This window comes from Tamandua tetradactyla, chromosome 17, assembly GCF_023851605.1.
Source record: "Tamandua tetradactyla isolate mTamTet1 chromosome 17, mTamTet1.pri, whole genome shotgun sequence".
Taxonomy (NCBI): Eukaryota; Metazoa; Chordata; class Mammalia; order Pilosa; family Myrmecophagidae; genus Tamandua; species Tamandua tetradactyla.
The window spans coordinates 62,104,401-62,130,896 of record NC_135343.1 but is presented as its reverse complement, the minus strand read 5'-3'; the positions used below and the strand labels follow the sequence as shown (position 1 = coordinate 62,130,896).

At 40.1% G+C, this 26,496-nt stretch overlaps 1 pseudogene; it reads right to left on the bottom strand.

The window, feature by feature from the left end:
• Nucleotides 1-3,205: 3,205 nt before the first annotated feature.
• LOC143661174 (ubiquitin-conjugating enzyme E2 B pseudogene) lies at nucleotides 3,206-26,370 on the bottom strand (annotated as a pseudogene).
• Between the last annotated feature and the right edge of the window lie 126 nt (nucleotides 26,371-26,496).

Here is a 26,496-nt window from a genome sequence, read left to right as displayed (position 1 = left end):
ATAGGATAAAACTATCATGATACTAATACTAAGACATTATACATATTTTTACATTGTCTGGAAATTTGCAGTAATAGTAATATGTCAATAGTGCCTTAGGCAGTGGCATCAATACATCCAACTGCAGTAAAAAAGGAAAAAAATAGCCAGTTCCACTTAAAAATGTATATATATTTTCTGAGCCACTGTAGACCACCCTCTAATATTCTTTTTAATCTTATTTACTTTTTTTTTAATCTTATTTACTTTTTCAATCCTTAATACTCTGTGTAACAAAATAGAAAGAATACATAAAACACTTTTGTTCAATACTGAGGTTTGGCGTCTCAAAAAATAATCTTGAGATTAAGTCGTGCTAACCTAGCTGCTTTTTTGTAGAACACCATTTTTACTTGAAAGAATAACTAGTAGACAAACTATAATTATTCAGATTTGAGTACTTGATAAATATTTTCTCAATTTGCTGTCAATGGAAGAACTTATTTCTATATAAGAATTAAGATTTTGGAAAACTTGTACCTGCCATCATGAGCTTGACTACTTCCCAATGCTTAAAGATTTTTCTGATGAGGTTGGCAATATTATTAACAAATGTGATTTTGAACATTACATAATGAAATCTGTCAAAATTTAGAAGATCTGCATAACTCAGTCAACGAACATTTGCCATGTGACCATTGCATGTTACAAAATAATGCATGGGTGAAAGGTCATTCAAAGTTCAAGATCATGCATTTTACACTATAAGAGTATGAAAATCCCTTGATATCGTTTTGGATTTCCACATTGTGACAAAACTCAAAGAAACTACCACTTACTGAACTTTGGTATGACATCAAAAAAAATGTCCCCAATTATTTGAAATATTAAACTATTTCTCTGTTTTCTACCTCCATTTCTGCATGTCATGTTTTTTCATATATTTCAACCAAAATAATGTACTCACAGCAGACTGCATTCAGAAGCATTTCTGTGAATGCAGCTGTCTTTTATTAAACCAAACATTAAAGAAGCTTATAAAAATGCAAAACAATGCCACTCTTTTCACTAAATTTTTTGTTTTGGAAAATATGGTTATTTTAAGTAAAAATATATTAAATATGCTAACATATAATGTGTGTGTCATATTTAAAATATGAATATAATTTTTAAATTTCCAATTTTAATTTTAATATGGTAAATGATAGTTATAATCCATACTATTTGAATTAGTAAATAATGTTTAAGACTATAATGGGATTCTGTGGCCAAAAAGTCTGAGAATCAATGTCCTGGCGGATAACCCTTCTGGATCCAAAGTGAAATGCTAGGCTAAACACTGTTCTTTAGCAGGCCCTATTCCGGAAGCTGTCAAAACCCAACGAAACTCTCAAGTCTTCATCCATTGCTTTTGGATTTGGCAATTGCCCTGACAGGAAAAGCAGCCACAAATTCTGGCCTCACCTCTCTGGACATCTCTTCTGTCCAGATCATCCCCCCTGTAAATCTTCATTGACTTGGGAGCTCTCTAGAACTTGAGAATACTTTTCCTAAAAGTTTTCAGTGGAACGTTGGTCTGAAGCAATATAAGCTTCTGTTAACAGAATTATCCTGTTCTTTTTTGACGGCCTCTCAATTCTTTTTCATATTTTCAATTTTCTGTTTAATTTCTGTTGACATCTGAAATTTATCTATGTTGGCTTTACAGCTTTTTCTGCTGACTCTTGGTCTTAAACCTTGTTTTGTCATGTGTACTTCAATTGTAAACTCTCATTTATTGGAATGCTACCAATGGGAGCTTTCTGAGATTTCTGATAAAGGTACATGCCTTCAGAAAGGATTTGCATTATTTTTCTTTGGACATTTAGAAACATTGCCAGCATGGTTTTATTTTATAATTTACGACAGAAAATTTCAAACATATAAAAGTAGGAAGAATGTCACATGCGTATCTAGGCTCTCTTATTTCTGAACTGCTGAAGTCACAGTTAATTATGTAGTTATAGCATCATATTTAAACTATCTCCTAATTTAGATATTTTGTTTTTGGTTCAATAGAATTTACTTGCATAGTTTCCATTTTCTATACTATTTCAAGGCATAGGATAGCTTGGTGTCAGCTTTCGACAATACTGGGTTTTAAATTGATCCAGTAAACTAAAATGCAATACAGGTTTTATATAACTCAGGAGATTAAAAAACAAATCTTCACAAAGGAAAGCAACTCGGTAAGTCCTGGTGGTAAACATTTTCCAGAATAAACAGATATGCAAGAGGCAGTTTTCAAATGTTTAAATTACATCAGGATTCCTTCTTAACACCTGCCTTGCTCGATTCTTATTCACTGTTAATGATGAGAAATGCTTTTGGGAAATATTCATGGTTTTACTTTCTTCATTAATCAAAAACCTTTTAAAGATGCTACCAAGCAGCAAAATAAGTCACATCAGCTCTCTGCTCATGGCAGAAGTGCTAACTGTGAAATTGCAAAAGGTACAGTTTAACGGTAAGTAGTGCATAAAGAGACCACGGTAAGTGGCTTAAATACAGAGCTGGGCAGAATTAAACCAGTCAAGAACATAATTGTTCAATTAAAACTAATACAGGTACATTGAAAGTAAAGTTTGAAATTACAATTGGTGTTTAAAATCAAATTTGAAGAACTTCTTGATGGTTTTATATATATATATATATATATACATCTGTTCTTTTGAAATTGGGACTGAAATGATCAATTAATGGACAGCTAGAGACTTATCAACCCCTCCCACACAGATAAGGAAATAAGTGACAAAAGTCTTTGGCACTGAAGTTATGTATTTTAACAGCTTTACATGTAATATTCATATTTAAAAAACTTTAAGTGCTTTTCTTCAATTTAAAAATCTAAAGAATTAAAAAATAAGGCATTCAATGAAAAAAGTACAGATTTACAAAATGTGTATATTCTGTTATGAAAACTTCACACCAACATTATACACTTGGAAAAAAATGCAAACAGGATATATTACAAATTTATGTAGCAATGACTTAGTTCACACCATGCAATGAAAAGTACGTTAATCAAGATATACAAGCTTTTGTTGGTTCTAAACTAAAGGATTTGTTTCTTTTTCTCTTTCTGCAGAATCCTTAAAACCGGTGGCACTTAAAATTTGTTAGCCTTTCTACTGAGAAGTACATTACACATGACAGCGATGAAAAAGATTAACAGACCAGTTATCTATTACGAATCATTCCAGCTTTGTTCAACAATGGCCGAAACTCTGATTTCATATTCCCGTTTGTTTTCCTGATAAAGCTGTGCTGTGTTGGTTATTAGCTGGACTGTTTGGATTTGGTTCATCCAACCGAAGACTGAATGGATGCTAAGATAGAAGATACATCATATGTTGCACTCCATCTGTTCTGAAGGATATCTAAGCATATGCTACCATAGGCATACACATTTGGATGAAACATTTTAGATAAAAACCTAGCAGTTGGTTTATTTGGATATTCTTCAGAAAATTCTATTACTAGCTTAAAAGTACCATCTTCAAAGGGTGTCCCTTCTGGTCCAAATATAACTGTATTCCACTGCATGATGATGTTTCCAGATGGTGCGCCACTGACACCCACAGGTGGGTCCTCTTGCGATCTCTTGAAATCCCTCATGAGCCTCCTCCCGGCCCAGGTGGACCTGCTTTCCCAGCAGCTTCGGAGTCAATCTGAGAGAAAAGAGTCCCGCCCAGCACACACCCCCACCCCGCCCCCGGCGCGGCGGCTGAATTACCCACTAATTTATGTTTTTGAGGTGGAGGAAAGGGGTGTTGGTTGGAAATTTCCTCCAGAAAATGATGTCAAACCTGAGACCTGAAGAATAGAGGAACTGCGGGCCAAATGAAGGGTAGGGAAGGCCCGGCAGTGGCTTGGAAGTGGTGAGTATTCCAAACAAGGCAAGCACTTGCCTGAAGCTCTTGTGATGGAAAGGGAAGGCATAAAGAACTGGACAAAAGCAGAGGGCCGGAGAAGAATGAGCAGGGGAAAACCCACTCTCTCTGGCCTCACTGGGAATTCTGGGTTGGGACAATATGGGACTTCCACTGCCTGCCCTGGAATCTAAGTCTTTGATCTGATTTCACCATCTAGCTGCCCTAATCCTTCCAAAAGATTCCAGGATGTACAAAGTCCCTTTCCTTGTCTCTTTAATAGTTGATGGTTCTTTTCACCGTACCACTCAGGAAACTGTAGCTGAAAACCTCAAATGTTTATGAGCTTCTGGACATGTTTGGATTCCTGTAAATTTACTTAGCGCAAATGGGCTGTTCTGGGTAGAAAATACCACATGCTCAGATTCCTTTGCTCAAATGGCCTTCCTTCCTTTTCTCCTGCTGTTTGGGAGCCATTTTCCTCAGCAGGTAACTCCAGCCCCGAGGCAATGAAGGGAGCTTGGGCGGCTCTCCCTTGGGAGGCAGCTGCCTGGGAAGCCAGCCAGGTTGTGTATCGGCCCTCCGAGGGGAAGTCCGAGTGCAGGTTGAGGCGAGGGGCAGAGAGGGAGAGCTCAGCCTTTCTCACTTGTCTGCCAAGAGCCTTGCGTGTTTCTGCCACCCGTCATCTCTCCAGAAACAAAAATACAAGGTGAATGCTGCCTTTAGAAAAAGTATTTACCTGTTAGTGGGCTCAGAAAGAGCTAATTCAAATAATGCCTAAACAACATTTCTCTCTTTTTAGAAGGAGAAACTATAAGCAAAATATTTATGGTTACTGCATTGAAAAGTTCACTCATCACCACTTTGGCAGTTACTTGAGATTTTTAATCTTAATAGTATTCCTAGCCTATGCCTGCCTATCACAGTCCTGCTCTTCAAGGGACGCAAAGAAATTCACCAAGTTTTCATTGCCGAAAGACTCATGCAGAGTCTGGATTTGTCAACAAAGTCCACAAGGTTTAATTTTTCTTGTTGGGTACTTCGCCTGGAGTCACAGGTCTGAGCTCACTGAGGACTCTGGCAAAGGGATTTGAAATACAAGCAAGGAAGGAAAAGAAGTGAAGTCTTTTGGGAATTTATTTTGGAGTTTGGTATGACAAAGGGATTATTTTATATTTATTCCAAATGGTTACCATTATCTCTCAACTCTTTATTAAGAATATATGTCTAGTGCTTGCTTCAGTGGCACATATACTAAAATTGGAACGATACAGAGAAGCAATGTTCCAAGAACTGATCATGATGAGGAATATGCAACTATGTGATGATATTGTGAATTACTGATTACATATGTAGACCGGAATGATCAATTTAAGAATGTTTGCGTTTGTTCGGTATTAAAAAATTTTTTTTTAATTAATAAAAAAAGAATATATGTCTAGCATATTGATTTGAACTACCACCTCTGATTACATATTTAAATTTATGAATATTTATGCCTTTCCCTCTGGAATTATAATGTAACTGTTTCTTCTAGTGCCCTTCAGAAAGTGCTGTAGTTTTGTTCGTCTACATCCTGCACATTTCGTATGTTTTTTTCTACGTCTTTTGTTTGTCATTGCTGTTGTGGTTAATGAAAAAAGATTTTCTTTTCTATTTTCTTTTCTATTTGCTTATTTCTGAAAATAAAGAAGTGATTGATTTTTCTTACGTATGTTTTGTAATCAGTCACTTACCTGAAGTCTAATGAGGGCTGATGATTTTTTAGATGGTTCTTTTCTATTTTTAGTGTAGACACTCACTTTATTGGAAAATTGTGATCATAGTCACCAAATATGGTCTGTACTTTCCTGCCTTAAGGCCTTAGATTCTGATGTTATTGTCTGAATTTCCCAGTAGAGACAGGAATATCATTCCTGTCTTTACAAACTTTTCTCTTCAAGAAAACCCAATTTCTCTGTGAAACCTCTTTCAACTTCTCTGGAAGAGTTAATTTCCCTGTCCCTGAACTTCCATAAAACTTTGCACATGCCATTATTATCACCACATCATGCCACATTATAATTATCTACTTAGGAAACTGCTTTCCCAAGACACTCAAAAAAGCACACATTCCTTCTCTAGGCTGAGAGTCGAGTTGGGGGATTTCTATATGCTGTAATTCCTCAGTGTATTCTCTGTTCTGCAACTTGGTACCTGGTGCAGAGGAGAGAACAAACGAGTCAGTAAGTAAATGAGTGAACTAAGAAATGAATGAGAAGACAAGGCAACCTACCAGGAGGGGAAGACCTGGATCCAGAATTCAGGTCTAGGACAAGAACAAGCCACTCCAGATCCTGAACTCCAGCTGAGCATCCTGGTGCTGCTATGGTTCTCTGCTGGCAGCTCAGGTAGGGACTTGACCAACTTGGGAAAGAAGCAAGATATTGTCCTGCCTCTGTATCCCTACCACATCATGATCACCACTGGTCAGCATGGGTTTCATTGACGGGATCTTGAAAATAGCATTGCCACTTGGAGGCCCAATAGCATAGCTTCTTTTCTTATGAATTGGTCCATTGCTTGAATTCAATTCCTTCAGCCTATATCAAGAAATACCTTGATGCTAGTTTTTGAGGTGGGGTCTTCTGGTAAAGGGGTGCCCTGAGAGTTATGGGGTCACACTTGGTGAGGTAGAAGCTGGATCTAATCTTGGGAAGAGCGTCTCTCTTTCATTTTCCCACTGCAATTTCCTAACTGTACCAGAACAAAGTGGAAGGAAAAGCTCAGCTTGCCATGATTCAGTCAGTTGGCTGCTCTCTAATCCACTTCCCTTGGACCAAGAAAGCTTCAGTGAAAACTGGGGCTGCCAGGCAGAGGAGACAAGGCAGCTTTAGTTTGCATATTGCCTCTGGACAAACGGCCGTGAAAGGCTGCGGGGGAGTCAGGTGTCAGGCCTGGAATGCACACACCTGTACATGGGAAGGCTCCTTTGAATTCCTTCTGCACTGTGGTCTCTGGGGGCTTCACCGGTGGCGGTGGGTGGCAGTTTGGCAGCCTGTGCCCTGGGGAGGAGCACCTCACTCAGACCTCCAAGTTGAGGGGCCACCAGGGGAGAGATGATTTAGACAACTGGTTTATAAAGTTCCCCCAACCCTGCCTCTTGTCTCTCCCACTCCTCCCCCCCCCCCCCCCCACCTTCCTGCAATCTCCAACCCCAGATCCTCTGGTTGCAAGTCTTTCCCCAAAGAAATGCTAGTTCAGTGACAACTTCCCTTCTGAAAATCAGAAGATTTCAAAGCTGGGTGGACTGAAGCGTACTTGCACAAGTCCTTGTCACCCTTTCAATCTGAATTTGGTTATACATTTTGCTTTCTTCCAAGTTCTTCATCTGATAGATGAGAAAACTAAAACCCAGAGAAATTAAGTGATTTTCCCACATCTCCAGTTGATCAGTGGCAGAGCCCAACAGTTTTTACTTGTCTTTTATAATGTGTTCTGTCAGAATGATTTCATTGTATAATCTCACTTGACCTTATCAGTTAGTGCTGCTCACAAGATCAGTATTTTGGAAATTTCCGATGAAATGTGATCAGCAGGAATTATTAGGTTCTCTGGTTAGACCTGGCCTAGATCTCAAGAGGGCTGCCCCATCTCCATCTGGAAGGAGAAGTTGTGAATTTCCATGTGACATGCCTGGATCCACTAGGAGAGAGGGAGGGAGTTTAAACATGGCTTGCCATCCCCTACTCTGAGCCAGTCTTCAGCCAACAGGTACCTAAAGTTAGAGCGAGAGATATATATTACATAAGCTGTACAGGCTAAGGCTAATTCTACCAGTTGTTTTCCTCTGGATCAATACAGAAGATCCTTCTGGATAGTTCATTCTTCTCTCCTGTGAAATGAGGACAGAGTGGTTTTCTTCTCTTGGCTCGGGGTAAGAACCACAAGTCATAGACAGAGCCTGTCACATTTCAAGAAGAACCCAAGATCTTGAGAAAGCCAAGAGGTCTGTGGGCACCTTTGGCCCTGGACCACCATCTCCTGGAGGAGAGAGTGGCATCTCTGCAACTGGAACAGAGGTAGCCAAGGCTGTGTTCTTGAAAAAGGGCTGGTGCAGAATGAGAGGGTAGGTGAGGAGGAATGGCAGAGGAAAAGAGGGAAGGGAATCATGGAGAAGAAAAGAGGATGGCCGTGGACCCTCACCAGATTTCTCATTAGCGATGCATTTCTTTGAGCCAGAGAAACCTGTGCAATATGTGGTAAGCAAGCTTGTAGTGATGACGTTGAATATGAAGGAACAGTGGGGGTAGTCCCCCTGTCAAAGCAGGGGAGGGAGAGATCTTCATGGCTGAGGACAGGCCTCCATCTGGGAGTGTGGAAGGACCCAAAACAGATGGGCTCAGATCTCCTAGCTGTGAGCTTAGGGGAGGGATATGGCAGATGAGTGATTTTAGCTAGAAAATGTCCCTAGACTTTTCTCATCCATGGAAAGCTTCTGAATGAACAGCAATGTGACAAACCACAAGTGCTTCAAGGATGCAGACACAGTGATCACACTGGTTCCAGAGCCAGGAACTTTCCTGATGTCTTCTGGGTTTAGCTGGGCACTTGCCTGGCCCTTAACCACAGGGTAGCTATGAGGTTACACTGCTCTCCTGGGGAGCAGAGGGCTTACAAAGAACCAGGGGCTGCAGTCTGGAAAAGGTGTCCAAGGCAAGTTATAATTCTGAGTCCTGGGGCAGGTTTTATTTTCAAAACTGATCACAACAGTATTTTCAGCCCCACATGGCTTCCAGAACCTTGTCTCTTCCCCATCATCAGAAAGTGACTATTTCCCTTCCACTTGAACCAGGGCAATCCTTTGTGACTGCTTCAATTGATAGAATGTAGAAGAAGCGATGACCTGTGGCTTCCAGGGCTTCATCATAAGACGTGATAGAGCCCTCACCTGTCTTTCCTTCTTGGAACATGTGCATTGGAAGTATGTCAGTGTTTAAGATGTATGGTGATTCTGAAACCACCATTTGGAGATGCCATAAGGAAACAGAGAGGGGGATGCTCAAGGAGCCCCTGCTGTTTCAATCCCCAGTTGTTTGAATCTCCCTGGCCCTAGTACCAGCTTCAGACGATTGCAGCTTCCAGCATGCTCAGCTGCTCCGCCAAATGGAGTAGAAATGAACTGTTCCCACCCAGTACTCCAGATTCATGAGCCTTCCAGATTTAAGCCACTGGTGATTGGTTTTCCAGTATGCAGATGGTGGCCAGGTGATACATGGAATCAATTCTAAATCTTATTGAACCCAGTAGGTCCATAAACCAATCATGTGGTTACTTCTCCAGTTCATGAATATAAATGGGCTAGATATACTTGATAAATAGAAGAATTCCAGTCTTGACTCTCTGAGCCATGGAGTAAGGACTTTTTAAACTTGGAGGGATCAAACAGAACCCTCTGGGACTTCTCCATCTCACCAAGATAGTAAATACCATGTTCCTGAGGAGCAGGGGGAAGAGGGTTGCAAAGATAAATGCTACCTTAAGACACAGAAAAGGTGAAAACTATCCACCCCCACTTAACTTGCCTTTTGATCTATACAGAAGGCAGGTGGACACGGGAGAATGACTGTGGACTATTGCAAATTTTATCAGGTGATGATTCTAAATGCAGCTGCTGTCCTAGATATAGTGACTTTACTGAAAAAAAAAAAAAACTACATAGCTGTGGCTACTTGGAATCTAGCTACTGAACTAGTAAATAAGTACTTTTTTTCCTTCCTACCAATTGCAGTTTGGATTTTATCTCGGGGGAGGTGGGGCAGGCAAACAGGCTATTTTCATAATCTTGCCTTAGGGCTCCATCAGTTTCCCTGCATTCTCCATAATTTAGGCTAGAATTATCTTGATCAGATCATCTGGACATTATGCATAATATCACACTAGTCTAGTAAACTGATAACAGGGATCAACTGATCAGATCTGGTGAGCTGGGAGTAGCAAGTAATTTATATAATAAAAATTATATGAGTACTTTAGATGCCTTCATAGGATTTAACAAATCAGAGAGAAGGAGATAAATCCCATGAAAAATCAGGCTTGTCACCCCAATGATTTTTCTGGGTATCCAATGGCCTGGAGCATATCCAGCAGTCCTTAAGGTGGAGGACAAGTTGTTGTACTATGCACCACTACTACAGTAAAAAAGAGACACAATGCATTGTGGGCCTTCTTGGAGTATGGAGACAACAGTCTATCACATTCGAATGTGCTACTTAGGCTTATTTATAAATTAACCCCTAAGACTACTACTTTTTGAATAAGGACAAGAGAAGGCTCAAGCAAGTCTAGTCTTCCATGCACACTGCTTTTTCTTTTCCTGCTGCATTGCCTTCTCTTCCTCAATCTACTGCAAAGGTCTCATTGACAGTTCCTTATAACCACTTGACAGGAGAAAAAAACTGTCCTTTTAAATAGATTTTTCTGTACAAATATAATAACTGAAAATGGACAGCAACAGCATTACTACTCCTTTCAGAAGTGATCCTGAAAGACAGTGTCAAAGGAAAATCCTTTTGCTGGGCAGATTTTTGAGGGGTTCATTTAGATGTCCACTTTGTCTTGACAGAGATGGCCAGAAGCCCAAATCTAAACTGATCCACAGGAAGTTACCAATGGTTCGGCAATGTTGTTAAGGTCTTGGAAAGAAAAGGATTGAAAGATTGCTGAAAGGTGTTGTGGTGAAGAAGTATGTGATGGGCTTTTCAGAATGGGTACAAAATGTGAGCATACTTATGTGCAACTACTCAATACAGATTATCCACTGCAGAAGAGGTTTTAAAAAACCAAGTGGTCAAAAGGACATGTGAGCATACTTATGTGCAACTACTCAATACAGATTATCCACTGCAGAAGAGGTTTTAAAAAACCAAGTGGTCAAAAGGACATGTTTTGTGGCTGTCAGTCAGCCTCGTTCTCCAGTCACCCCAGGACTTACTCTACAGCCTCATGAATATGTCCATGATGGCAGGGACATAAGGTATGCATAGACTCAATACTATGGGTTTTCTCTCACCTGGGTTTATCTGGTCACTACTGAATACTTCACTTGCCCTAGCAGAGTTTATTGAGCCTCTGGTATGGTGCCATTCCCTGGGTATATCAGCCAGTCACCTCCTGAAGATTGAGGTTATTGGATCTTGCATTCATGAAGGGGTCAGACATGTATCCTCACTGGAATAAAAATGAATTTGGGGTCATAATTCACCTTCTTTGCCAGTGTTGCCATCTGTGAAGATAAGGAAAGCCATATTTCTGTCACATTTTCTGCCCAAATTTTAAAGGACTCATTTCAGAGCAAAAGAAGCATGTCAGTGAGCTCACATAGTTGAATTTAGCTGGTCTCACTATACATGTCATCATCCCAAAGCAATTGGCCTAACAGAAAGTTGGAAAGGCCTACATAATATTCAATTCTCATGCCATTCAGGAGACAGCACTCTGGACAGATTGGGTTGCATTTTAGAGAATGAAGTATGAGCTTTGAATCAGAGATCAGTTTATGGTGCCATCTCTCCCATAGCCAGAATACTTCAGTCTGGAATTCCAGAGGTAGAAATAGAAGTGGGTCCTTTCACTGTTTCACCTAATAACCCATTTGTTGAATTTTTTCCCCTCATCTACAAAATTTTGAGTTCCCAACAAAGCAATGTATTCACCAGGGGACACATTATTACACCTTGATGAGACTGCCACCTGGCCATTTTGGGCTTCACATGCCATTGAATCATAGGTAAAGAAGGGTATTATTCCGCAGGAGAGGTGACTGATCTCAGTTACCATGGGAAAATTAATTTGTTGCTCTAATACAAGAGCATGGAGGACTTATGTCCGGAATTTGAGAGATTCTCTGGGGGCATTTCTAAGTACGTCCATGTTCAACAAAGTCAAGACACCAAAGATACATACTTTTCAAAAATGCAGTTTTGTGTCACTCCACCAGGTAAAGAACCCTGTGATGCTGGGGCCAGGACTCTAAACACTGCATTTCTACCTTGCAGAAAGGCTCTATGTTAGGTCTGGGCTGAGGTCCAGCCTGAAGGCAAAGGGAATATAGAATGAGTAGTGAAAGAAGGAAGTCCATAGTATCAACCTCAGCCTGGTGACAGTACCTTGTAATAAATTGTTAGAATTAAAAACTGTAACAGCTTTGCACATTTGTTTCTCACTGGTGTGCATGTACATATTACCTATTTTTCTCTTTTCTGTCCTCCATTCCTTGTGTTATTTTAAATAAGTTTTGTTAGAGATTAACTTCACAATTTAGCATTTAGATAACAGAATATTTGGATTGAATTTTCAATGAATTTGAGAAGTAATCACCTGTGGTGGTTTGAAGCTGTATGTACCCCAGAAAAACATGTTCTTAAATTTAATCCATTCCTGTGATTATGAGTAGGACCTTTCAGTTAAAGAATGTGAAGCCCAGACCAATAAGGCGAGTCTTATTGGAGTTCTTCATAAAAAAAATGCAACTCAGACACAGAAGGAGAAAGCCATAAAAATGCAGGAAGCTGAAATTCAGTGAAACCTGGAAGAGAACAGAGAGGCTGGAAAGGTTGCCATGTATCGAGCTAAGGACCGAAGATCACCAGTAGCCAGTCTGAGAAAACCACTGTCCTTGGGAGAAAAGCATCTCCTTGATGACACCGTGATTTGGACACACCCCGCAACATCCCCCCAAACTGTGAGTGAATGAATTCCCATTGTTTAATCCAATCCATTTCATGGTATTTGCTTGAGTAGCCTACAAAACTAAAACATTAACAGCCCAGTGATGAATTCAACCGTCAGGACTCTGCATCTCCTCATTTTGGGTAATATGTGAGAATATTTTTGTTTGAATGTGGCTATCTGTGGCTATCTGTTTTATTGTTGCATGGATGTTGGTTTATATGTTGAAGAGTGTCCATAGATGTGGGCTGTGCCAGTTACTCAATTTGGTAACCCTGTAAACCAAATTTAGGCTCTGCCAATAGGGGGCCCTGGCGGTTGCCTCCAAGGACTGGAAGAGCGAGAAGGCAGGGGCTCTTTTCTGTCTGCTTCTGGGTGAGCATCAGCACAGGGACATTGCTTTTCCAGGGATGGGAGTTCCTTCTGTGGCAGAAGCTGACTTTAGTTTGTTCAACACTCGCAGAACCAGCTTCACTGGGCTTCCCAGAGATACAAGCCTTCCCTGGGCAGGAACATCTCAGAGACCTGAGTTGCAGCTTTAGCCACTGCTCCCCGACCAAGCCTCAAAGTTCCAAGTCTTAACAATTCCAGCCTCTTCTCTCTGTTCTCTCAGCTGCAGGTAGGGGTGTTAGCTGTTTTCCACAGTTGCTTGTTATCTTATTGTCATCTTTTACTCTTGCTGCAGCCTAATTAACAGCTTTACACCTAATTAACAGTCCTTTTTATTGTATTCTATTTAAATAACTTGGCTCTCTGACAAGTGAAGTGTTTTTTGTTTCCTGACTGGACCCAATATCAACCTTTAAGCATGTTTGAAATTTTGGAGTGAACCAGGGCTGGATCCCAAGTGTGCCTCTCATCTCTACCTAGACTCTGTCTGTAGATAACGCAGTCCATGGCTTTAAATGTTATCTGTATACCAATGACTTCCAAATTCATACCTCTAGCCTTAGCCTTTCACTGGATTCCAGACATACATTTTATTATCTCCTTCATATCTTTGCTTGACATTTAACAAGAATCTCAAGTCTAGCTCAAGCATAACAGAACTCATGGTTCTCTGTATCTTTTCCACCCACCCAAGCCTACTCCTCCCTAGCTTTTCTCCGTCACAGTAGATTACACAACTTTCCAGCCAGTTCCTCAATAAAAATCATAGATATCGACCTTGATTTCTGTCTTCCCTTCATTCTCCATTTCTGATCCATCAGCAAGTCCTAATAAAAATAGCTACACAATATACCATAATCTGCAAAACATTTCCACAGCTCCCATGCTCTCTACTATCATGCTCTTGGCCTAGACTTCTGTGTTAGATGTCCAAAAAGCATCCCTTCTCCCACTCTTACCGACATCCTACAATCCTCTGGGCAGCAGCCAGATGATATTTTAGGAACATAAGGCAGAGCATTAAACCCATCTAAAACTTCCCCAACACCCATACCATAAAACAAACACCCTTTACCAGAGTCTTCAAGGCCTTACCAAACTGGGCCTCTGCTCACCTCTCAGAATCATCTCATGCCGCTCTTACCAGCTTTCCTCTGGAGGCTGATGCATTTGCAAGAGTCTTAGAGCTACATAGTAAAGAATATGAGCCTAAATAGGGAATGATGCACAGACGAAACCCTAAGGCTCAACATCGCATGGGCTGCTGGGCTCAGCCACAATTGAGTGTGTCCTGTCCATTCCCACCCTGCACCACAGCCATGGTCTGAGATGACCACATCTCCTGGAGGTCCAAACCCATCCCAACCCACCTCTACCCACCCTGTGCCCATCATTACAGACCCTCAGTGCCTGGAAAGTCCGTTCGTATTAGTGCCAAGGGAATTACAACACAGAGGAGATAAGCTGCTCACTTATGGTGTGGACTTTTCACCTTGCTTCTGGACATTCCTCATCCCTGACTTTGGCTTCTGCCATTAAAGCCTTTTGTTAGGATAAAACCCCAAACTCTCTGAATTCCAGTATAGCTTGTTTTCTCTAACTGTTGCCATTTGAAACCTTACCCATGTTTCCAGCAGAAAATCAGGGCCCAAAAGAGAGTCTGTGGGTTTTTAGTCTGTCAAAATTATACCCTTTGGTAATTGTGGTTGTTCAGGTGAACATGGTAATGAGATAATAACTAGATACATCCGTTTCACTTTGTATTTGAGATATAAGTAGGAGATCTATGTCAGATGGTCTGTCAATCAATCCGAAATCATGAGAGAAGTTAAAAAAAGAAAAAAAGGAAAAGCTCCAAGCTCTAACTCAAAACCATGCAATCAGAATCTCTTGGGCTGGAGAGATTTTTTTTTTAATGTGAAATTAAGTTTGAAAAACATTAATGATTCTGGTGTACATTCTTTCCAAGGCTTACTAGGAGTGTTTAACTGTTTCTGCTCTCAAAGAAGCCAAACTCCAACTGGAATCGTGGACTTAACCCCTATTAGAGCTTTTCATTTGAAGGTTGAGGAAAAGAGGGGAAGGGAGATAAGTAGCCATGGTCCTCAGCTCCTGCGGATTCCTAGTGGCCAGGATCTTAACCCAGGCCTCTGAATGAATGGCAAAGAGGTAGGGAAGAATTTATCAGGGCTGAACTAATCAGAGAGGAAAGAAAGTCCTGAAAGGAATTATGGAAGAGGAAATGTGGATAGTCTGATGGCAGGAGAGGCCTGAAGAAGGTTGGTTTGGTGGGAAGGGACAAGGGCACCTCCTGATAGCCCCTAGCTGTGCTAGATTTCCCCACTGAAAATCTGGCAGGCTTACTGGAGGATTGGGAGGGTAAAACAACTGTTGAAGGATAAAAATAGACAAGTACCATTGGGCTTTTTGAGGCTGTTCACTTGAAAGAAGACAATAAATCATTCCTTTGCCCAGAGCCCTGATCTGTCCTTTATGACTTTGACTATGGGTGTGTGGCAGGTGGAGAGAGAGAAGTGGGTGTGAGGAAATTTCTCATCAGTGGAAATCCCCTCTCCATCATGAATCCATTGAGAGAGTTGGGAGTTATATTCATAGTACCAATGTGCGGAAAGCTCCTCCAGAGAATGACAGACAAACAGTCATGAGTGAGACAGAGGAGAGAATAAAGACAGAAAACATAGGCTGATACAACAATAAAAACAAAATTCTACATGGAGAAACAAAATTTCTACAAAAAGGAAAAGGAGAAGAAAGTAACAGGATGGGGGCAGAAGGGAGTTCCTATCTATATGCAAAGTGATTAATTTCCTTATACTGCCCTTACAAATTACCAGGACTGGTGGCTTGAAACAATGGAAAGGTATTCTCTCACGGTTCAGGAGGCTAGAGGTCTGAACTCAAGGTGCTGGCAGGACTGGCAAGATTTGTTCCTTCTGAAGGGTCTGAGGGAGAATCTGTCCCATGCCACTTTCCTAGCTTCTGGTGATTGCCGGTGTTGGTGTGTAGACTCATCACTCCAATCTCTGCTTCCATCTTCACACCGCCTTCTCTGTGTCTCTGTGTCCTCTCCCCTTCTTATAAGGACACCATTGGATTTACGGCCCACCTTAAATCCAGCATATCATCTCAAGATCCTTAACTGATTACATCTGCAAAGAACCTATTTCCAAATAAGGTCACATTTTGAGATTCCAGGCAGGTGTGGATTTTGTGAGGGCCCTAAGCAACCTCCACACCAAAGTCTAACTTGTATGGTTCAATGAAGCTTTTTTTGAACCCCTCAGGTCTTTGGATAAGGTAAGCATTAGTTCCATGTCTCTTGGGGGTTAGCCCCTCTTTTTGCATTCAGTGCCTGATGGAAGGTTCCTCCCAGGCTTTGGTGAGTTTGGAAAGTCTTTATAAGGAGGAGCCAGGGAATCTCTGGTAGCTGTTGACTGCCTACTCATAAGAAATTGGGACCCCCCACCCCCCCGCCCAAACATCCCTGTACCTTGACTTTTCCCCACATGCTTGAAATCTGGTGTTTGTATTCACTGTCCCTTTGTGAGCAGCCAGGCTGCTGAGATTTTCTTTTAATGTGCCTCTTCTCTTAGTCGGCACAAAGGCCTCTATTCTGTTCAATTGATACCCTGCTCCTCTCCCTACAGTCAACCTTTATTTTAGCCTTAATCCCTTAAAACCCCCTTAAACAACTCAAAAGCAATAAAGAGATAGTTCTTGGTTACATTTCTATCCTTCGCTTTGTTCTTCCTAAACCTGTTCTCAGATTGCAAGTTAGAAGGTCTTTTTGTGAATGTTGACTCATCTACTTCATTCAAATGAGATCACCTACAGCCTAAACTGAGCTGCTGGTGCTCCAGGGCTGGGTGTTGGGTAACAGAGCTGTCTGGCTATGGCACAGGGCTTCCTGGAGGAGGGGGGCGGATGGGACCTGCTGGGCCTGGGACATTGCAACAGTGGTTACTCCCAGGTGCCTAATGGCACTGTCTTTGGATACGGAAGGGCCTGCTTGTCCCCAGATGTACAGACCTCTTTTGCTCCAAACACCTACACCTGTAATGGGGTGTTCAATCCAATCCCCATCTCACTCCCTTGGAATCATATTGCACCCTCATTTAAAAATAGACAGATTACTTATTAAATAGTTAATTCTAACCCAGCATCTTAGCACAAGGGAGTTTGATAAATCAGAAATTTGCTAGGAAAGATCATTTTTTTTCTTTTAATTTTATTGCAGTATATTTTCATACCTCACAAACCATCCAAAGTATACAATCACTGGCTCACAGCATCATCACATAGCTGTGCATACATCCCCCTTATCATTTTTTTATCATATAGTTATGTATTCATCAAGATCATTTTTAGAACATTTACATCACTCCAGAAAAAGAACTAAGAAGACAAAAGAAAAATCCCATGCATCCCATACCCCTTACTCCACCTTTCATTGGCCGCTAGTATTGCAATCTACACAATTGAGGTTTTTTGCTCTTTATCCCTCCTATTATTTGTTTATTTTTGTCCTTTGCTTATTTATTTATTTATTTATTTACATATCTGTCCACACCTTGGATAAAGGGGGCATTGGACATAAGGTTTACAAAATCACATGGTCACATTGTAAAAGCCATATAGTTATACAATCATCTTTAAGAATCAATGTTACTGGAACACAGTTCAACAATTTCAGGTACCTCCCTCTAGCCACTCCAATACAACATAAGCTAAAAATGAATAGCTATATAATGCACAAGAATAACCTCCAGGATAATCTCTCAACTCTTTTTGAAATAAGCATTTAATGTTATATCTTTCCCTTTGCGGGTAGCTTTAGCTGCATTCCAGAAGTTTTGATGTTATTTTTTATTATTTAGTTCAAAATTTTTTCTATTTTCCAATGAGGTTACTTTTTCAGCTGATGGGTTATTTAGAGTAGTGGTTCTTAACCAGGGTGATTTGGTTTCTGAGACATATTTGGCAATGTCTGGAGACACATTTGGGTGTCACAGCTGGAGAGAGGCATATGACTGGCATCTCATAGGTAGAGCCAGAACACTGCTAATCTTCCTCCCTTACAACAGAGAATTATCCAGCCCCAGGTTGAGAAACCCTGATGTTAAAATACATTGTTCAATTTCCAAGCATATAGGTTTTTCCTAATTATTTTATTGTAGTTGATTCTAATTTAACTCCATTGTGGTCAGGGAAAATAGTCTATGTGATTTCAGCCTTTAAAATTTTATTGAGAATTGTTTTATGGTCCAATGTATGGTCTGGTCTGGTGAATATACCATGTACGGGTGAGAAGACCCGGGTTCTGCAGTGAGAGGGTGTAATGTTTTATAAATAGCAACTCTGTCAAGTGATCAGTAGTGTTGGTCATACTATCTTGTGTTTGCTGATTTTTTTTCTAATTTTTCCGTTAATTGCTGAGAGAGAAGTGTTAACATATCTAAATGTGATTGTGAAATTTTCTATTTTTCCTTTTAATTATGGCAATTTTTGCTTCATGTATTTTGAAGCTGTTATTATGTGCATTTGCAATTACGATTGTTAAATCTTCCTGATGAATTGATCTTTTTTATTATGAAGTATTCCTTCTGACTCTGGTGATACTATTTGTCTTGAAATATGTTTTGTCTGATGTTACCACAGCTACTTCAGCTTTATTCTGCTTACTGTTTGAATAGTATATACTTCCCCATCCATTTACTTTTTTTTTTTTTTGCATAGACAGGCACTGGGAAGTGAATTTACTTATAATTCTGTATCCATAGCTGAGTGTTAATTTTTATCCATTTGACAATTTCTGCCCTTTAATTGACGTTTCAGTCCATTAACTTTTTTAGATGTTTTTAATTGTGAAAAATAGCATATACATAAAAAAGCAATAAATTTCAAAGCACACCACAACAATTGGTTGTAGAACAGACTTCAGAGTTTGATACAGGTTATAGTTCCACAATTTTAGGTTTACTTCTAGCTGCTCCAAGACATTGGAACTAAAAGAAATAGTAATATAATGATTCAGCAATTATATTCATTTGTTAAAGCCTATCTTCTCTAACTCCACCTTCTCCTTTGATCTTTCTTCCAATCTTTAGGGGTATTAGGGCTATGCCCATTCCAACTTTTTCATGTTGGAAAGGGCTGTTGATAATATGGGTTATGGGGATAGAACTAGTCGACGTTCTGGAGAAGCTGGACCCTTTGGGTTTCAGGACTTAGCTAGCTTAGGAACCCATCTGGAGGGTGTAGGTTTCTGGAAAGTAATCAGAGTGCATGGAACCTTTGTAGAAGCCAGATAATCCTTAAGTGTTCTTTAGGGTTAGTAGGAATGGTTTTGGTCAGGGTTTGGTAAACCATGATAAGTAGCAATGTCTAGCTGAAGCTTGTGTACAAGTAGCCTCCAGAGTAGCCTCTCGACTCTATTTGGACTCTCTCAACCACTGATACCTTATTTGTTATGATTCTTTCCCCTGTTTTGGTCAGGGACTCAATCTGCAGTACCAGGGCCAAGCTCATCACTGGGAGTCATATCTCACATTTCTAGGGATAAACAAAATGTGATTTGTCTCTCTTTTTTTTTTTTTTTTGCCAGCCTAGCTAGTGGTCCATCACTTTGATTGACTTCCTTTAATTGGCTTTCTTACAGAATCAACTTTTGGTTTTATTGATTCTTTCTATTGTTCATCAATTAATTTATTCAGCTTTAATTTTCTCTTTTTCTATTTGCTTTGGGGTTAGTATACTGTTCTTTCTCTAGTTCTTCCAGGTGAGAAGTTAAGTTCTTGATTTTTTTCCTTTTTTAATATAGGCCTTTAGAGCAATGACTTTCCCTCTCAACACTGCCTTTACTGCATCCCATAAGTTCTGATATATGGTATTCTTATTTTCATTAGTCTCCAGGTAGTTACTATTTCTCTAGCAATTCCATCTTTGACTCGTTGTTTAAGAATGTGTTAATTAATCTCCATATGTTTGTGAAAGTTCTGGTTCTTTGATTGTTCTTGATTTCCAGCTTCATTCTGTTGTGATCAGAGAAAAGTACTCTGAATAACTTCAACCTTTTAAAATTTATAAAGACCTGTTTTGTACCCCAATATATGATCTATCCAGGAGAACATCCCATGCGCACTAGAGAAGAATGTACATCCTGGTGTTTAGTGGTGTAATGATCTATGTATGTCTGTTAGGTCTAATTCATTTAACATATTAAATTCTCTTTTCCTTGTTGATCCTCTGCCTGGTTATTCTCTCTTATGGTGTATTGATGTCTTGATGTCTCCTACTATTGTTGTTGAAACGTCTACTGCTCCCTTCAGTTTTTTTGTTTTTTGTTTCTTTTTGTGGAGAAGAAAAGAATTTATTCATGATCTTGCAAGAAGAGGTGCCCACCCGAAAAATGGTGGCCATTGCACCAAACAATAGAATGCCACAGGTATTTATGTCCTAAGCTTAGCACGTAGGCCCCTCCCCTGTTTCTACGCTGATTGTATACTTCAGAAGTTACAGGCTATCCCTATAATCTAACTAATTTGAACTTCCCGCCACAGGTTCCCCTTCCTATGTTTTACATTTTTAGTGACCCTGGCCATTAAGGACTTAGCACCAGTTCTAAGCTTGTGTCAGAGGACCTCCCTTTTCCCTGCCTGCCATCATCTTTTGTGAAAGCTAAACTTAGTTTGATTCTTACAAATTCCCTCTCTTTTTTTTTCTTCAAACTTTTAGTTTTCATATTTTAGTCTCCCTTTAAACCTGATATGAACCTTTTCACACTCTTCATCGTAGGGATCTTCCTCTTTAAGTAGATATTTGATGAGTAGCTGAACTAAACATTGGGCACTTGGGATAATACAGACCTAAGTATTGTGAGTACCCCAGTTAAGATGGTTAAAGAAATTAGCATGGACAGTGCCACCCCCTTTCCACTCCCCAAACCAATTTTCTAACCGTCTTGCGAGGGGGTTATCAATGCCTGAATTTTTCACCAGTTCTTCAGATAAGGCCCTCAGACTTTGTAAAGTTTTGCTGATAGTTCCATTTGGGGCTGTATTATTGAAGAGATAAATGCACAACAACTACCCCCGACCATAATGCAAATGCCTCCCTTTTTTTGCTAATATGTTTAGGGCTATCTTATTCTCCTAGATCATTCAGCGAATAGCATCCAACTGTTCTGCTATATCCTCAACGGCACCCTTTACTGATTAATCCAATTCACATTTTTGTTGATGGTGATCCACCAGAATTAAGATGACTCAAATCATGCAGATACTTGGCTTTTAGCCTTAAACTCATCTGGGATTTCCCTTGCCACCCTTATACTGTCTAAATTAATTCGATCCTCCTCTTTTTCAAATGCCAAGGTGGATGGGGTGGCCAATTGGACCAGAGCACAGGTCCCTTTCCACTTGTTGGGCGAAACTGGTCAGAGGATGCCCTTTCCACAATACCACCAAAGCCCTGCTCTTGGTGTGGTTAAACTGGAGAAATTGCCAGTGCCATTCTTAGTCACATCCCATGCTTGGGTACATGAGACCATGGTCCCAAGATCCTGGAGCCCTTCTTCCCATCTAGGCAGAGCTCCCTTCAGTTTTGCCAGTGTTTGCCTCACGTGCTTTGGAGCTCCTTGATTCAGAGCAAAAACAGTCATGATTGCTACTTCTTCTTGGTGTATTATCCCTTTTAATATGCAGTGTCCTTCTTTGTCTCTTATCATGCCTTTACATTTAAAGCTATTTTGTCCGACATTTGTACAGCTACTATCACTTTCTTTGGGTTACAACTTGCTTGGAAAATGTTTTTCCATCCTTTCACTTTCAATCTATTTGTATTCTTGGGTCTGAGATGAGTCTCTTGTAAGCAGCATATAGCGGGAACATATTTCTTAACCCATTCTGCCAATCTGTGTCTTTTAATTGGTGAATTTTGCCGGTTAACTTTCAAAGTCATTACTGCTAAGGCATTTCTTGAAACTACCATCTTATCCTTTGGATTTTATTTGCCAGATAAATATATTCTTTTTCCCATTTCTCTTTTTACCCTGTAAATTACCCTTACTGGTATTCTTCAATTCTGTGCCCTCCTCTACACCTCACTCTCCTGGCTTTTTTTTCTCTGCTGACAGAACTTTCTTGTAAGGCTGGTCTCCTGTTGACAAATTCTTTCAGCATTTGTTTGTCTGTGAAAATTTTAATCTCTCCTTCACTTTTGAAGGACCATTTGGCTGGGTACTGAATTCTTGGCTAGAAGTCTTTCCCTTTCAGTATCTTAAATGTATCATACCACTGCCTTCTTTCCTCCATGGTGCCTGTTGAGTAGTCTGAACTCAATATTACATGGTTCCCTTCTATGTAGTAGATTGTTTTTCTGTTGCCGCTTTCAGGATTTTCTGCTTCTCTTCTACATTTGACAAACTGATTAGTTTGTGTCTTGGAGTAGGCCTATTTGGATTTATTCTATTTGAAAAGCATGGGGTTTCTTTGATTTGCATATTTATGTCTTTTATAAGAGTTGGAAAATTTTTCCCCATTACCTCCTCAACTTATCTTCCTAGCCCTTACCTTCTCTTCTCCTTCTGGGACACTGATGATGCTTATATTTGTGCACTTCCTTTTGTCCATCGTTTCCCTGAGATTCAATTCCAAAATTTCCATCTTTTTTGCCATTTGTTCTTTTGTGTGTTTGAGATCAATTGTCCTGTCCACTAGTTTGCTTATTCTTTCTTCTGCCTCTTCAAATATCTCTGGTATATCTTTAATTTGGTCTACAGCACCTTTAATATCTCTGATATCTACTATTTTTCTATTCTATTCTTTCAAATCCTCCTTTATGCTCTACTAGTGTCTTCTTGATCTCCTTTATGTCATTAGCCAACCCGCTGAATTTATTTAGTAGAGTTGTCTGAATATCTTTGATTAGTTGTTCCAAAATCTGTGTCTCTTCCAGTGGTTTAATTTGGTCATTAGGGTGGACCATATTTGTTTGCATCTTCATATGCTTTGTGATTTTATGTTGATTTTGAGGCATGTAATTATCTTGACAGGGTTGATTTGGAAGTTGATTTCCTGCAGTAGTCTAAAGTTTTGTATTTGTGTGATGGGCTTATGGCAGGATGCAGGGCTTGGGGTGGGACACAGTGGTGTGGTGGGGCGTTGCAGCACAGAATGAGGTGTTGAGTGGGAGTGCTACACTGGTGCCTGTGAGCATGGGGTGTGGAACAAGCGGTTGTGTGAGGGTGGCATGGGGGCCATAGGGGCAGGGCCTTGGACCACAAGACCAGGGTGCAGAGTCTGCACCATGGATGCAGAGCATGGCAGGAAGTGGATCAAGGGGGCTTGCTCAAAATGTACATTCCCAGAGCCCATCCAAAACATCCTCAATTGTAACTTCCATTCTAACAAGATCTTCAGTGGATTTGTGTGCACATTAAAGTTTGAGAAGATCAGCTTCCTTCATGTCTCTACTCAAAGTCTGATTTGGTGGGGCAAAATAAGGTAGTAGTGTTACCTATTTCTAAAAATTTACTAAGACTCACTATATGATCTAGTATGCGTCAAGTTTTTATAAGTATTCCATACGTGCTTGAGAAGAATGTATGTGCTATGATAACTGGGTACAGATTTCCTTGTATGCCCTTTGGACCAAGCTAGTTAATTATGTTTTCCAAAGCTTCTATAGTTTTGCTGAATTTTTTTTGTCTACTTGACCTACCATTTACTGGAATGTGTGTGTCAAAACCTCCCAATGTAATAAAGGTTTTATCAGTTTCTCCTTATAGTTCTATCAATTTTTACTGTATGTGTTTTACAGCTATATTAAGTTCTTGGAAGTACATTAATTTATATTCCTGGTGAATTGAACCTTTTATCATTATGTAGTGATGCTCTCCACTCTTAGTGATACTTTAAAAAAATTTTATTAATAAAAACAACATACAATATGAACATTCTTTTTTTTTCCTTTTTCTTTTGTTCATCACATAGTTGTATATTTAGTGATACTTTTTGTCTTCAAATCATCTTGTCTGACATTAATGTAACCTATTTGTTTTCTTTAGGTCAATATTTATCTGCTCTATCATTTTTCTTTCTTTCTTTTTGTATGCTGTATGGTGGGGGTACATTTCCTTCTTTTTCCATGTGACTTTCCCATTACTGCTGCACCATTTGTTGCATTTTTGTTTTTGTTTTTATTTTTTTGGGTAAGTGCATGGGTTGGAAATCAAATCCGGGTCTTCCACATGGCAGGGTTAGAATTCTACCACGAAACTACCCTTGCACCCCTCGTTTTCCTTTCTTTTACTTTCAACTTGAGATCTGGACCACACACTTATCATTCATAACAAAATTATTTTGATCTTTTCTTATTTTTGAAGTTTGTCATTGTACTTCTAATTCCCAGGAATGCTTCTTGATTCTTCTGCTTTGTGTATTGCATCTATTCCTTTCAAGATTAGTTGTTTCATTTGTTCATCTTGGGCTTCTGTTTCATGCTCTTGGTTGTCATTGAGTATCTGGTGACCCTTGGTTGTCTATTCATATTTGTGAGTGGAATACTCCATTGATTAGTAGTGGTAGCGCTCATAAAATCCTCTGCCACCGTCTAAGTCTGTTTCCCCAGCAAACCTCATCTTGAATGGGAAGGCTGAGTAAGGCCTGGGCACGGGGAGCCGCAGGCAGGTGGTTGACTGGGAGTCCTCAAAATTGTCAGAAAGGAGGGCTTTCCTTTGCAGGAAGAACACTATGCCTTGTTTCACTCCTGGGGAGAGCTGAGTATCTCCCAGCTTCTGCACATCCATTGTGGATGTCAAGAGCTCCCTAGTCTTTGCCCTGCTTCTTCCAGCAGCAACTTCAGATCTTGGGGCCTTCCTCAGCAGATGCTGAGTTCATTCTGAGAGTTGTCCTAAGGGCTTCATAGGACGGGTGCTCCCACTGGCTGCTGTGAGCCAGGTGGAGCAGGAGAGGGTTGCCCAGGTGAGCACTAATTGATTACACTGGCCAGGACCATTGGACGACCCACCGGATCTCTGTACTTTGAGGCATATCTGGAGTTTCCTTAGAACGCTTTTTAAGGTGCTTTCTTCATTACATCTGTTGTAGATGTGTTTTCTCTGTGAACATAACTAACTCTATTAGATTCTTTGGTGCTTTCTAATTTCCCCCAGATCTCTTAAAGTGTCTGGGCCATTGATGCACTGTGTCTTGTTTTCCAGAGATGTTGTAAATTTGTTATTTTAAAACTTATGCTTTCAGATATTTCATTTAAACACATGTTTAGTTCAACACGTTGAACCACATATTTCCTCACTCCCTAAGTTTAGATTTGTAGATTTCAAATTAGAGTTATCCATTCTATTTCTCCACCTCAACAAAATATGACAATTTTAAGAACATTTTGCTAACCCTCTCAAACTATTTTAATAACCTTATGTTAGAAAGATGTTTCCTTGAAAAAGGTAGAAGAAAAAGAAGCTCTCAAATTCCCTTTTTACTAATTAGGATAAATATTCATAATATTGACATGATTTTGAATATTTCTTTGCAATTCAGTTAGGTACATGCAGCTTTCCTCATGTTCTAGCAATTTGCTTTTTGAATTGAAAGTGTTCTGTTTTTTTCTTTATCTATTACTTTCCTTCTTTCTTTATTTCCTTCCTTCCTTCCTTCCTTCCTCCTTTCTTCTTTTTTTTTTCTCTCTCATCAGAATAAATACTTTTATTTCCTTTTCCCCAATAAGGAGGAGATAAGGGAAATCACATCACTTTCTCTACTCTATTATAAACGTGAAACTTTATCGTTTCACACCTGCTTTTCCTCGGTTCACTTCTGGCTCTGCAGCCAGATTAATATCTAACACTGGCCAGCAATCATCCACCGGACATTTTTCTCCTCAACATACTGAACGTCAGCAAAGTCCTTTGGAACAGAGCAACCCAAATTTTGCCAAACTTCAAGAAGATAGCCTCCACATGGGACATCTTCACCACCAGAGGGTTGAAATCCCCAATGAGAAGGGCTTCCCATCTGAATCTACCACTCCCAGGTTCCACGTGAAGAAGCCAACTGCTCCTCGTGGTTGGCAATGCAGGCACAACTGCTCAGTCCAAGGACCATATTCTTTTAGTTAGATCGCAAAGTTTGGGGGGAAAGCAATGCAGCATGCCATTGAAATGGAAAACTTGAGTTTTACAGCAGACCAAGGCAGACAGACAAAAATATGCAAGACTGTCAAAGCAGGCACTTCCTTGCATGACTGCTCACCATGAGTGACCTTCAAAATCAGAACCTGGAGATCCTGGCTGAGACTCCCGGAGACTGATCACGTTGGCACCTTCTTCCACATAGAAAACCATGCTGGCCATTCCACACAGGTCTGGACCTTTAGCCTCTACACCATTTCCACTGTCTTCTTTGATGCCATTCCAGGAGATGCTAAAAGGTGGAGAGAGATTTACTTCCATCAGTCTGCCGGTCTGGAG